Raw genomic sequence first — 10,921 nt, 5'->3', positions numbered from 1 at the left:
CTTACCTTCACTGTTGAGCGCCACTGGTTCTAATTAAGGGTGCCATGATCTCTCAAATAACCACTGTGGCTTTGTCTGGCTGAGCATGAGTCATGCTCAGGTTCAGGCACTGAGTCAATTTAACCCAAAGTGCCTGTATGAATAGATACCAGAAAGAAACAACAGACTTGATCTATAATGCAGTAGCATTGTTGGTTAATTGCTTAGATTCTCTTATAAATACAAAATACTTCTATACACATACAGAATGAGGTAGAAGGAGAATGTGAGAAATAAGTCCAGTGTTCAGCTCACATGATGCTCTAATGTATGTTCATGTGAAGCATATTTTCAAATTTAACTTACTTTATGCAATCTTTAAAAAATCATTTCTCATAGATGTTTTTAATTACTAGCGCTAGTTTTTTTAAAAAGTCAGATGCTGAATAGATATTTTTCACATGGAATAGAACAGTGGAATGGCATGTGCGAGTTTATAAAAAGTTCTTCAAAATAATTTTTCTAAGATGTTTTAAAATTTACTAGTAGTGCATTTAAAACATAGAAAAAGACCTGATTTATACCTTCGTTCAAATATAGTTTAAAATTTCTGTTCAACTTATTGCTAATTTCTCTGGTTTCATCATTAGGCCCCAAGAGAATAGTTTTCTTCATCTGAAACACATAAATATAGGGCATAGTTCTATGAAACATTCCTAGTCTTATAAAAGTTACCCTGACTTGATGTAGATGCAACTGAGGTCATTATATTAACTGAAATAAGCCTGACACAAAAGGCAAGTGTCACATGATCTCACTAACCTCTGGGGTCTGGAAATTCATCTCAGTGAAGAGTAGAATGGTCATCACCTAAAGCTGGGGAGAGGAGGAAGCGGGGATGGGGAAAATTGATCAAGGAGTTCTAAGTTAGAGAAAGGAGCACAATGTCTGGTGTGCACTGTAGCAGAGTGACTGTAGCTGATGATAATGAGCTAATTCAGAAGACTAGAAGAAAAGATAGCAAACGTTTCCACCGTAAGGAAATGTTCGAGGAGACAGCTATGTCTACCCTGAGCCAAACAATACAGAATCTATACAATTAAATAAACACCACACAATATCCAATTAGCATGTATAATTTTGTGCTTTTAGATATCAGTTAAAAATAAATGTAAACTTAATATTACCCTGATTGCTTAACTACGGCAACTTTGTATGCAAAATTTCAGAAGTATAACTCTTTAAAACAGAAAGGTTCCTTATACTTAAACATGAATTATTACTGCTGTTTAAGAAAGTGTGTCCGTGGAATGCCACTTACACTTTCAGTACACATGTACGATCTGTTCCTACTATATATGGCGTCACTCACGGTATGTGAGGTTTGTAAGGCAGGCGGACCCTACAGTCAAGAGTGGTGACTTGGCTTTTGCTTACACGGAATGCCAGCTTACATGCATGTGGCTTGTGCTGCCTTCTCACAACCCAGCTACTTAAATGTAATTAATTCAGCCAAGCCTGTGTGTCAGGGCCAGAGGATATTGATGACTTCTGGCTGTGTTTGATCTTTAGTTTTTGGTCCTAGATACTAAACCCAAGGCCACACACATGCTAAGAACACTCTACTATTCGGCTTCAGACTTGTTTCGATCTTAGAATCTTCACCTGCCCGCCCCATCTCTATAAGTGACCCCTTTATAAATCCTCTTTAATTCTTTTGGTTATGTCACGTGCTTTGTGTAAGTGCTTTAGTTGATATAACCTGGTACACGAATCCTAAATGGTCTTATAATAAAAACATGGAGCCAGATTATTGGAGTAAATGCTGAAAGATCAGAGAGACAAAGGAACAAGCCACAGCCACTTCTTACCTCTCCAACTCCACGAATCCTCAGACTGAATGTCTCTGAGTCCTCAATCTAAAGGGCTCTAGTTCCTGTCTCTTCATACCTTACATGCCTTTATCCACACAGCCATTTCACTTCCTATCTCAGCCTTCCTAGTGCTGGGATTAATGGTGTGTGTGCCTCCCAAATACTGGGATTAAAGGTGTGTGCCACCACTGCTTGGCCCTGTTTGTCTCCTACACTGGATCAATCTCATGTAGCCCAGTGTGGCCTTGAACTCACAGAGCTCCAGATAGATCTCTGCCTTCCGAGTGCTAGGATTAAAGGTGTGTGCTATCACTGCCTGACCTCTATGTCTAATCTAGTGGCTGGCTCTGTCCTCTGATCTTCAGCTGGTGGCACTGTTTGGAGATGTTGTGGGGTTTTTTGGAGTGAAGCTTTGCTGCAGGAAGCAGTCACTGGAGGCAGACCTTGAGGGTTTATAGAATCACATGACTTCCTGTTCTCTCTGCTTCCTATGTGGGGATGAAAATGTTGCCAGCCAGCTTCCTGCTCATGCTGACATGTCATGCCTTCCCCAACAGTATGGATGCTCCATTTGGAACCATAAACCAAAATAACTTTTTCTTCTATAAGTTGTTTTGATCATGGTATTTTATCACAGTAACAGAAAAGTAACTAATACTACAGGCAAGTGTAAGGACCAGAATACAGATCCCCAGCACCCATGTGAATGCTGGGCAGGTGGATCCTGCCTATAATTCTAGCACTAGGAAGGTGGAGACAGAGAAATCCCTTAATGAATAAAGCAGAGAGCAATTGAGGAATTGCACATTTGCAAACAAACAAACACACACACACACATATACCACACACACTTACACACGAGGAGAATACAACATTCACCAGGGCATGCTGATGCACAACTGTAATCCCTGTACTTGGGAAGAGGATCATGGGCTCCAGGCCAGCCTGGGCTACATAGTAAGACCCTATCTCAGTCATCAACAAAACATAACACTTAATAGTCTTTATGAATTTAGGAGGAAATTACGGAGCATTTAGACAATGCAAGAGAAATTTGAATAGTTTTTTAGTAGTCTAGTGAGGTGATATATAATTAATAGTAGACCTTCAGAAAATAATTTGGTCCTTAATGGAGTGTGCATGACATCAAAACACTGTAATTTCAAAATCTCTAAACTTTAATTCAGGGTCATTTCAACAAGATGACCTGTTGTGAACAGGCCCCTTTCAGCCCCATGCCTTGTATGCCTTGTCTCCCCAAAGTAGTACTGTTTCTGCCTCCCCTTTCCATTATTTCTAACTTTTTATTCAGTATATGCTGTTTCTTTTCTTTCTTTTTTTTTTTAACTTAAAAAGTGTGAGGGTGATATACACCTTTAATCCCAGCACTTGGGAAGAAGCAGCAGGCAGATCTTTGTGAGTTCAAGGCCAGCGTGGTCTACAGTGCAAGTTCCAGGACAGCTAGAGAGACCCTATGTAGAGAGACCCTGTCTCAAAAAAAAAAAAAAAAAAAAAAAAAAAAAAAAAAAAAAAGGATATGGGTGTTTTGTCTCCATGTGTGCCTGTGGAGGCCAGAAGAGGGCATCACATGCCCTGGAACAGTCCAAGCTAGTCTGAAAGACAAGATGGCCCAAGCAGTCTTTTTTTTTTTTTTTTTTTTTTTTTTTCAATTAAAAGTGCCATGCCCTTACCTAAATGGCTAGTAGGTGTGGAGAACTCCACAATGATGAATTTACACAGTTTTCTTCATGTGACTATGGCAATGTGTCAGTGAGGCTGGAGAGATGGCTCGGTGGCTAAGAGTGTGCACTGCTCTTTCAGAGGACCGGAGTTCAGTTCCTAGCACCCATATCAGGCAGCTCACAACAACCTATAACTCCAGCTCTAGGGAGACCTGATGCTTCTGGCCTCTGTGGGCACCTGAAGTCACGTTCACATGCCTACAGATAGGTTCACACACGGAAACATAATTAAAAGTGATAAGCCTTTAAAAAAAATTAAATTTAAAATGTGTGTGGAATGGCGCACTCTCAAACACTGGAAAGGGATTTCTCATTGGACCTGTCACTGATAGGTCTGACTGTTAGATTCAACAATCTCAGCTGAGTAGGAAACAGGCTGTTCCGCTGGGAATGCCAAATATCACCTTTTCTTGAAATACACAGAGTGCAACACCTACAAAAATAGTATTTTCCTTGGAGAGCCAGCTCTGTGAAGAATTTTCTCACTGAAGTCTAGTCTGCCGATGCATCCGTCTTTCTTTTGCTTGCTGTTGGCATGGACTTGGTGTGTCTTCCAAACTCGGTGAAGGGCTGGTGAGACGGCTCAGCAGGTGAAAGCCACGTGCTGCCAAGCCTGACATCCCGAGTTCAATTCCTGGGACCCACAGGATGAAAGGTGAGAACCAGTTCCCACAAGTTGCCTTCTGACCTCCACATGTGAGCTGTGGTGTGTGTGTGTGTGTGTGTGTGTGTGTGTACGTACGTACACACTCATACATACACATAGAAGAATAAATAAATGTAATTAAAAGTTTCAAACTGTGTGAGACTTAACTGTTTTCTTGTGAGGCTTCTGGGGCTATAGCTCACTTGTTCTCCTGTAAGAATTTCTGAAGAAATTATTAGATGATTCAGTCATGAAGCCCCTACAAAGTCTATTCCAAGACCATTCAAATTTGCCAAATATGTAGTCATTCTCATACAGAGAGCAAAATTTAATTCTGAGATATTCACATACTTGGTATGTTTCCAAAAGCTTGCCTGTTTTCCATATTTAAGTTCAAACTCTTGACTGACAAATATTCTCTAGTCATCACACAGTGACCACTATGACAGAGTTTTGCATCAGAAATAGAGGAGATGGTTTGAGGGGACAAAATGACCTGTTACTGGGATCTTCAGATTCTCCTAATAGTTTAGGATGCCTATCACGGAGGGCAGATGCCCTCGTGTCACAAAGCACATGCTGAATACAGATGTGTTGCAGCTGTTTGGATAGAAGTTGGCTGCTGTAATAACCTCTATGAGCACTTCCATCCTGACAGGCTTGAAACCCAAGTATCAAAACCCCTCTCTGTAACTTCCAGATGCCAAGAATGAATCTGAGAATCATCTACAGATAAAGAAGTTTCATAATCACTATTAATAGAACTTAAGTGAATGTGGTATGTATTAACAGTAGTGAGGGGTCATCATGGACTGGCTTCAGCCAGAGGATTCATGGTCTAAAGCTGAGCGCTTGTAACTGTGGTGGGACCTCTCGAACTGCCCCCTTCCTCTCTCAGGTTTGATTCTCTGGTCTCTTTTCACTGATTTTTACATAAATATATTGTTTTGTCAGTGATATCAATTAAAAACTGAGCATCATTTTTCTTTCTAAAAAATGTACTCCTTTTATTAATGTATGAAATTTGAGAGTTTCATAAATATATTTTGATCATATTCACTCCCTGCCCTACTCCTTCCCTAACTCTTCTAAGACCCACCCCTATCTCTCTACTGCCTCTTTTTCTCACTTTTTCTTTAATTATTACTATTACATATATATATAAATGTGTAATTACGACCTACTATATCCATTTAATGTTGCTCACGTTTACATTTTTAGAGCTGACCACTTGCTATTAGATAACCCACTGGGGGCTGGGTGGCATTTTTATGTGCTGACTACATAATTTTATTGGATTCTTCTATTTCTTTTTTTTTTTTTTTTTTTTTTTTTTTTTTGGTTTTTCGAGACAGGGTTTCTCTGTGTAGCTTTGCGCCTTTCCTGGAACTCACTTGGTAGCCCAGGCTGGCCTCGAACTCCCAGAGATCCGCCTGGCTCTGCCTCCCGAGTGCTGGGATTAAAGGCGTGCGCCACCACCGCCCGGCTTGGATTCTTCTATTTCTAAACTCCTCAAGCAATCAGATTCTGGCCATTGGCTTTGTTCACATTCTCCTCTGCTTGGAGACTGGATTTTCTCCTGCTGTTATCAAAAGGTGCCAGCCGCACCACCCTTAGCTCCTGCTGTAAGTAATTCTCCAGAATAATTAGGTTCTGAACAGAAATTCTACTTCAGCTGTATCAGCATTTGCATCCCCTCCTCCAGCTCCCAGGGTGGTGGTGGTGTGGTGGTGTGGTGGTGGTGGTGTGGTGGTGTGGTGGTGGTGGTGTGGTGGTGTGGTGTGGTGGTGGTGGTGGTGGTGGTGGTGGTGGTGGTGTGGTGGTGGTGTGGTGGTGTGGTGGTGTGGTGGTGGTGGTGTGGTGGTGGTGTGGTGTGGTGGTGGTGGGGTGTGGTGGTGGTGTGGTGGTGGTGGTGGTGGTGGTGTGGTGGTGGTGTGGTGGTGTGGTGGTGGTGGTGTGGTGGTGTGGTGTGGTGGTGGTGTGGTGGTGGTGGTGGTGGTGTGGTGTGGTGGTGGTGGTGTGGTGGTGGTGGGGTGATGGTGGTGTGGTGGTGGTGTGGTGGTGATGGTGGTGGTGGTGTGGTGTGGTGGTGGTGTGGTGGTGGTGGTGTGATGGTGGTGGTGGTGTGGTATGGTGGTGGTGTGGTGGTGTGGTGGTGTGGTGGGGTGATGGTGGTGGTGGTGGTGTGGTGGTGGTGGTGTGGTGGTGGTGGGGTGTGGTGGTGGTGTGGTGGTGGTGTGGTGGTGTGGTGGTGTGGTGGTGTGGTGGTGTGGTGGTGGTGTGGTGGTGGTGGTGGTGTGGTGGTGGTGGGGTGTGGTGGTGGTGTGGTGGTGGTGGTGGTGGTGTGGTGTGGTGGTGTGGTGGTGGTGTGGTGTGGTGGTGGTTGTGGTGTGGTGGTGTGGTGGTGGTGTGGTGGTGGTGGTGGTGTGGTGGTGGTGGGGTGTGGTGGTGGTGTGGTGGTGGTGGTGGTGGTGGTGGTGTGGTGTGGTGGTGGTGGTGTGGTGTGGTGTGGTGGTGATGGTGTGGTGTGGTGTGGTGGTGGGGTGTGGTGGTGGTGTGGTGTGGTGGTGGTTGTGGTGTGGTGGTGTGGTGGTGGTGTGGTGGTGGTGTGGTGGTGGTGGGGTGTGGTGGTGGTGTGGTGGTGGTGGTGGTGGTGGTGTGGTGTGGTGGTGGTGGTGTGGTGTGGTGGTGATGGTGGTGGTGTGGTGGTGATGGTGTGGTGTGGTGGTGTGGTGGGGTGTGGTGGTGGTGGTGGTGTGGTGTGGTGGTGGTGTGGTGGTGGTGTGGTGGTGTGGTGGTGTGGTGGTGGTGTGGTGGTGGTGTGGTGGTGGTGTGGTGGTGTGGTGGTGGTGTGGTGGGTGTGGTGGTGGTGTGGTGGTGTGGTACTGCTGTGGTACTGCTGTGGTACTGGTGTGGTGGTGCCCCTCCTCCAGCTCCCAGGGTGGTAGTAGTGTGGAGGTAGCAGTGACAGAAGTACACGAATACTCCATTGCATTTTAACCTGTACACACTCTTCCTCTCAGTGCAAAACAGATTTCTGAACATGACACAGAAGAGGAAAAAATAGAAATTAAGTGAAGGAAGATCTGAAAAAGAGCCAGCAGACTCTAGTTTCACCTCTTAATAACAGTGTCTTTGAAAAAAAAAAGTGAAAAATCTCCAACCCTAAGTTTCTTCATCTATAAATTGAGAAAATGTAGATACCCCATAGAATGAAATAAAGCTATGTATATAAGATTCCTTTCATTAGCCAGGGGACCAGGCTAGACTGATCCTCGCGGTAGCGGGTTAACTGGGGATATCAGTAGGAACACATGTTTAACTTAAAAGGTTCAGATGGCCACGTATAGAAACACTTTCAGATATGTGTCTGTGCGTGGGTTAGTGTGTGTGCGAGAGTTCCTTTGTTTTCTCAGCTAAGAGTCCCCAAGCCAATGATATCCGAGCAACATTGAGCACATGAGTGAGCAGGTCTCGGGTCCAGGGCTTCTTAGACAAATGGCTCGTTCTAGGACTGGGACAGGGAATGTCCCAATGAGTCTGGATTGTGTCACAGCATTATAAAATAAGAAATTATTGAACGTATACACAGACAGACACTGGTGGATATGGTCAAAAGAACACAGACTGACTGAAAGAATCGACAATGACCAACAGTGGAACAACTTGAGCAATACATTAACTACAGTAGCATTAGGTTATAAACCTAAGCCAAAGATAAGAATCTGAGTCCATACTGATAAAATAGACAAGTAAGTGAATAAACTGAGAACAGTCTCTCACTCAAAATTCCAAATATGTGATGCAGAGTATATATACCTTACAGGAAGGAAAGCTGAATTTCACACTCCTTACACGTAGTGACTGTATTCAGTATTGAAAGAGCAAAGCAGACCTTCACAGTAGGAAAGGCTGACAAGCACGGTTTCAGGCAGGTCACAAGACCAAGAGTCATGGGTGATGTGATGAGAATGCCACCTCAAATTTACCATCTTCTCTAACATCCCTTGAACTCTGTCTAATCATGACAAAATAATTAGACCAATTCTCACAGAAGTTTTATAGTATACCTATCTTAGTTAAGGTTTCTATTACTGTGGAGAGACACCGTGACCACAACAACGCTTACAAGGAAAGCATTTAACTGGGGCTAGCTTACAGCTTACTCTGTGGGAGTCCAGCTCTGACCTGCTCCCACCTATTGAAGGTTTCTTGGGTAGAGGAGAAAGGAATGAGAAAATATCAGATAGAAAGATAGACCTAGATGATGAGGAGAAAGAGACACAGGATAGCTTTGGGAGAACCTGGGTCAATACCCAACAGCCCAGAACTTGATTCAAAAGGGCTTTTTATAATATGCCAAGGGGAGAGGCAAAAGACCTCCCCCTTGCAAGATCAAAACACACCATATAGCCAAGTGTAGACCCTTTCACACACCTGGTAACCACGCCCCTGGCCAAATCATCCTATTATGCAGCCCTGCTGGGTAAAGCAAGCTCAGATTCTCTGACCCTGAGTAATTTGTCATTAGATAGCCTCTGTGGGTCTCCATAACAGTTTCAGAGGTTCAGTCTATTATCATTATGAAGGGGAGCATGGCAGCATGCAGGTAGATGTGGGGCTGGAGAAGTAGCTGAGAGTTCCACATCTTGCAGGGGCAGGAAGTCAACCGAGACACTGGGTGGTATCCTGAGCATAGAAAACCCCAAAGCCCGCCCACACAGTGACACACTTCCTCCAACAAGGACATACCCATCCCAACAAAGCCATACCTCCTAATAGTGCCATTCCCTATGAACTTATGGGGACCAATTACATTCAAACTACCACAATACTTGACTGGTGATCTTCAAAATGTCATGGTAATAAAAAGCAAAACAAAACAACAACAAAAAGCAAAGCAAAACAAACAAACAAACAAACAAAAAACCCACAAGAAAACATTCAAGTCCAAGAGGCCTAGGAAGTCAATATAATTAAGATGCTGGACAAGTCTATGGGACAGAAAAGGACATTAGGAAAAAAAAATCAAGGAAACATAAGCAAACTACCAACTTATCAATATATCTACTGCTTTATTAATTATAATAATCTGCCATAGGAATGTCTGACTTAATACCAGGGGAAGCTCTGGTTCTACATGAGAACTCTATACTACTCAGTACTCAGTTTTCTGTAAGTCTAAAACCATTCCAATTTAAAATTAAATTAAATTTAAAAATGCCTTTTATGATACTTAGTATGTGAAGTTGTTCAACAAATGATCTGTATAATTATTATCATTATCATTAATAATAAAATGGCATATTTTCAGATCATAGTCACAAGCACAGTCCTATTTAATCTCACTGTTTTAAATGGGAGCCATTTTATTATTAATCCCAACTGTGAGAAGAAGACCACTAGCACAATTTGAACCAAATTTGAAGCAAGCTTGATTTTTATTGGGTTGCACCCAAGAGCAGGCCAGCGACTGCCTCCTAAGCCATGTTAAAAAGAGGAGTCCCAATCCACTTCTTGGGCCCCTTTTAAGGAGTAAAATCATGAGCAGTTTTACAGAAGGGAGACAATGGGGCAATAAGGAAATACAAAAAACCTTAAAAACCATCATGTGGTCACCCACCATGTGATTAGGGAGGGTCAGGGTGGGTCAGGGTGGGTCAGGGTATTCTCAAAAAACCAATCAAAGTCATAGGTTGGGGAAGGTCAGGTTCCAGGAAACAGAGAGCAACTCAACTCCCACAGTAAACAGAAACTTATTTTTTAAAATACAGCATAATGGCCCCTGCCTTTAAAATGGAGTCTGGCAAATTCCTCAATATTATAGAAAAGCAGCACCTAAGATTTAGAGAGGAGCAAGGATGGCAGCCGCCGCTGCTAGCCGAGTGATCGGTAAAGAGCTGGGGCTGTGTGGGATTGAGTCACAATCACATCGCTAGGCAGCCAGGGTGTGAAGGAGTTCATCCAGCAACGTTATGAGGAACTGAAGAAGGCGTACCCTGGCCTCCCCATTCCAATCCGCTAATGTTTGGAGGTGCTGCCCAAAAGGCCAACAACCTGAGTGCTGATGAGGTAACCAGAGGCCTGGAGAATGTGCTAAGTGGCAAAGCCTGAAGTGTCTCCACTGAGGACTGTGAGCAAGAGCATTGTGAACCTGGGCTCTCCTGGACCGAATGCAGTGTGGGGAAATGGCCTTTCTGTTCCTTATAAAGTTTATGCACTACAAAAAAAAAAAAAAAAATTAGAGAGGAGCCGGCGGGAGTGGCGCATACCTTTCATTCCACACTCAGGAGGCAGAAGCAGATGGATCTCTGTAAGTTTGAGGCCAGCCTGGTCTGCAGAGCAAGTTCCAGAACAGCCAAGACTGTTACACAGTGATACCCTGTATCAAAAAACAAAAACAAAACAAAAATTAAAGAGAAGCTGGAGAGATGGCCCATCAGTCAGCTAATCAGTGCTTATTGCTCTTGTCGAGGACACAGGTTCTGCTCCCAGCATCCACATGGCAGCTCACAACTATCTGTAGGTCCAGTTCCAGGGGCCCCAATGCCATCTTCTGGCCTCTGGAGGCGGGGGCATCAGGCACACATACAATGAACATACATACATGCAATTGCCTGATTCTGAATCTTTCCTAACTTTGTTAACTTTAAACAAGATTTTTTTTGCCTCTCTGTTAT

The 10,921-nt window shown here is 43.7% G+C and overlaps 2 pseudogenes; one reads left to right on the top strand and one right to left on the bottom strand.

Moving 5' to 3' along the window:
- Window positions 1-4,433: 4,433 nt before the first annotated feature.
- On the bottom strand, window positions 4,434-5,022 carry LOC102904019 (serine/threonine-protein phosphatase 2A 55 kDa regulatory subunit B alpha isoform pseudogene; annotated as a pseudogene).
- A 4,884-nt stretch (window positions 5,023-9,906) lies between these two features.
- Window positions 9,907-10,452, top strand: LOC102922151 (NADH dehydrogenase [ubiquinone] 1 alpha subcomplex subunit 2 pseudogene; annotated as a pseudogene).
- Window positions 10,453-10,921: the final 469 nt, after the last annotated feature.

Source organism: Peromyscus maniculatus, chromosome 2, assembly GCF_049852395.1.
Source record: "Peromyscus maniculatus bairdii isolate BWxNUB_F1_BW_parent chromosome 2, HU_Pman_BW_mat_3.1, whole genome shotgun sequence".
Taxonomy (NCBI): Eukaryota; Metazoa; Chordata; class Mammalia; order Rodentia; family Cricetidae; genus Peromyscus; species Peromyscus maniculatus.
The sequence above is the reverse complement of the archived record's forward strand: the minus strand, read 5'-3'. Positions and strand labels throughout refer to the sequence as shown.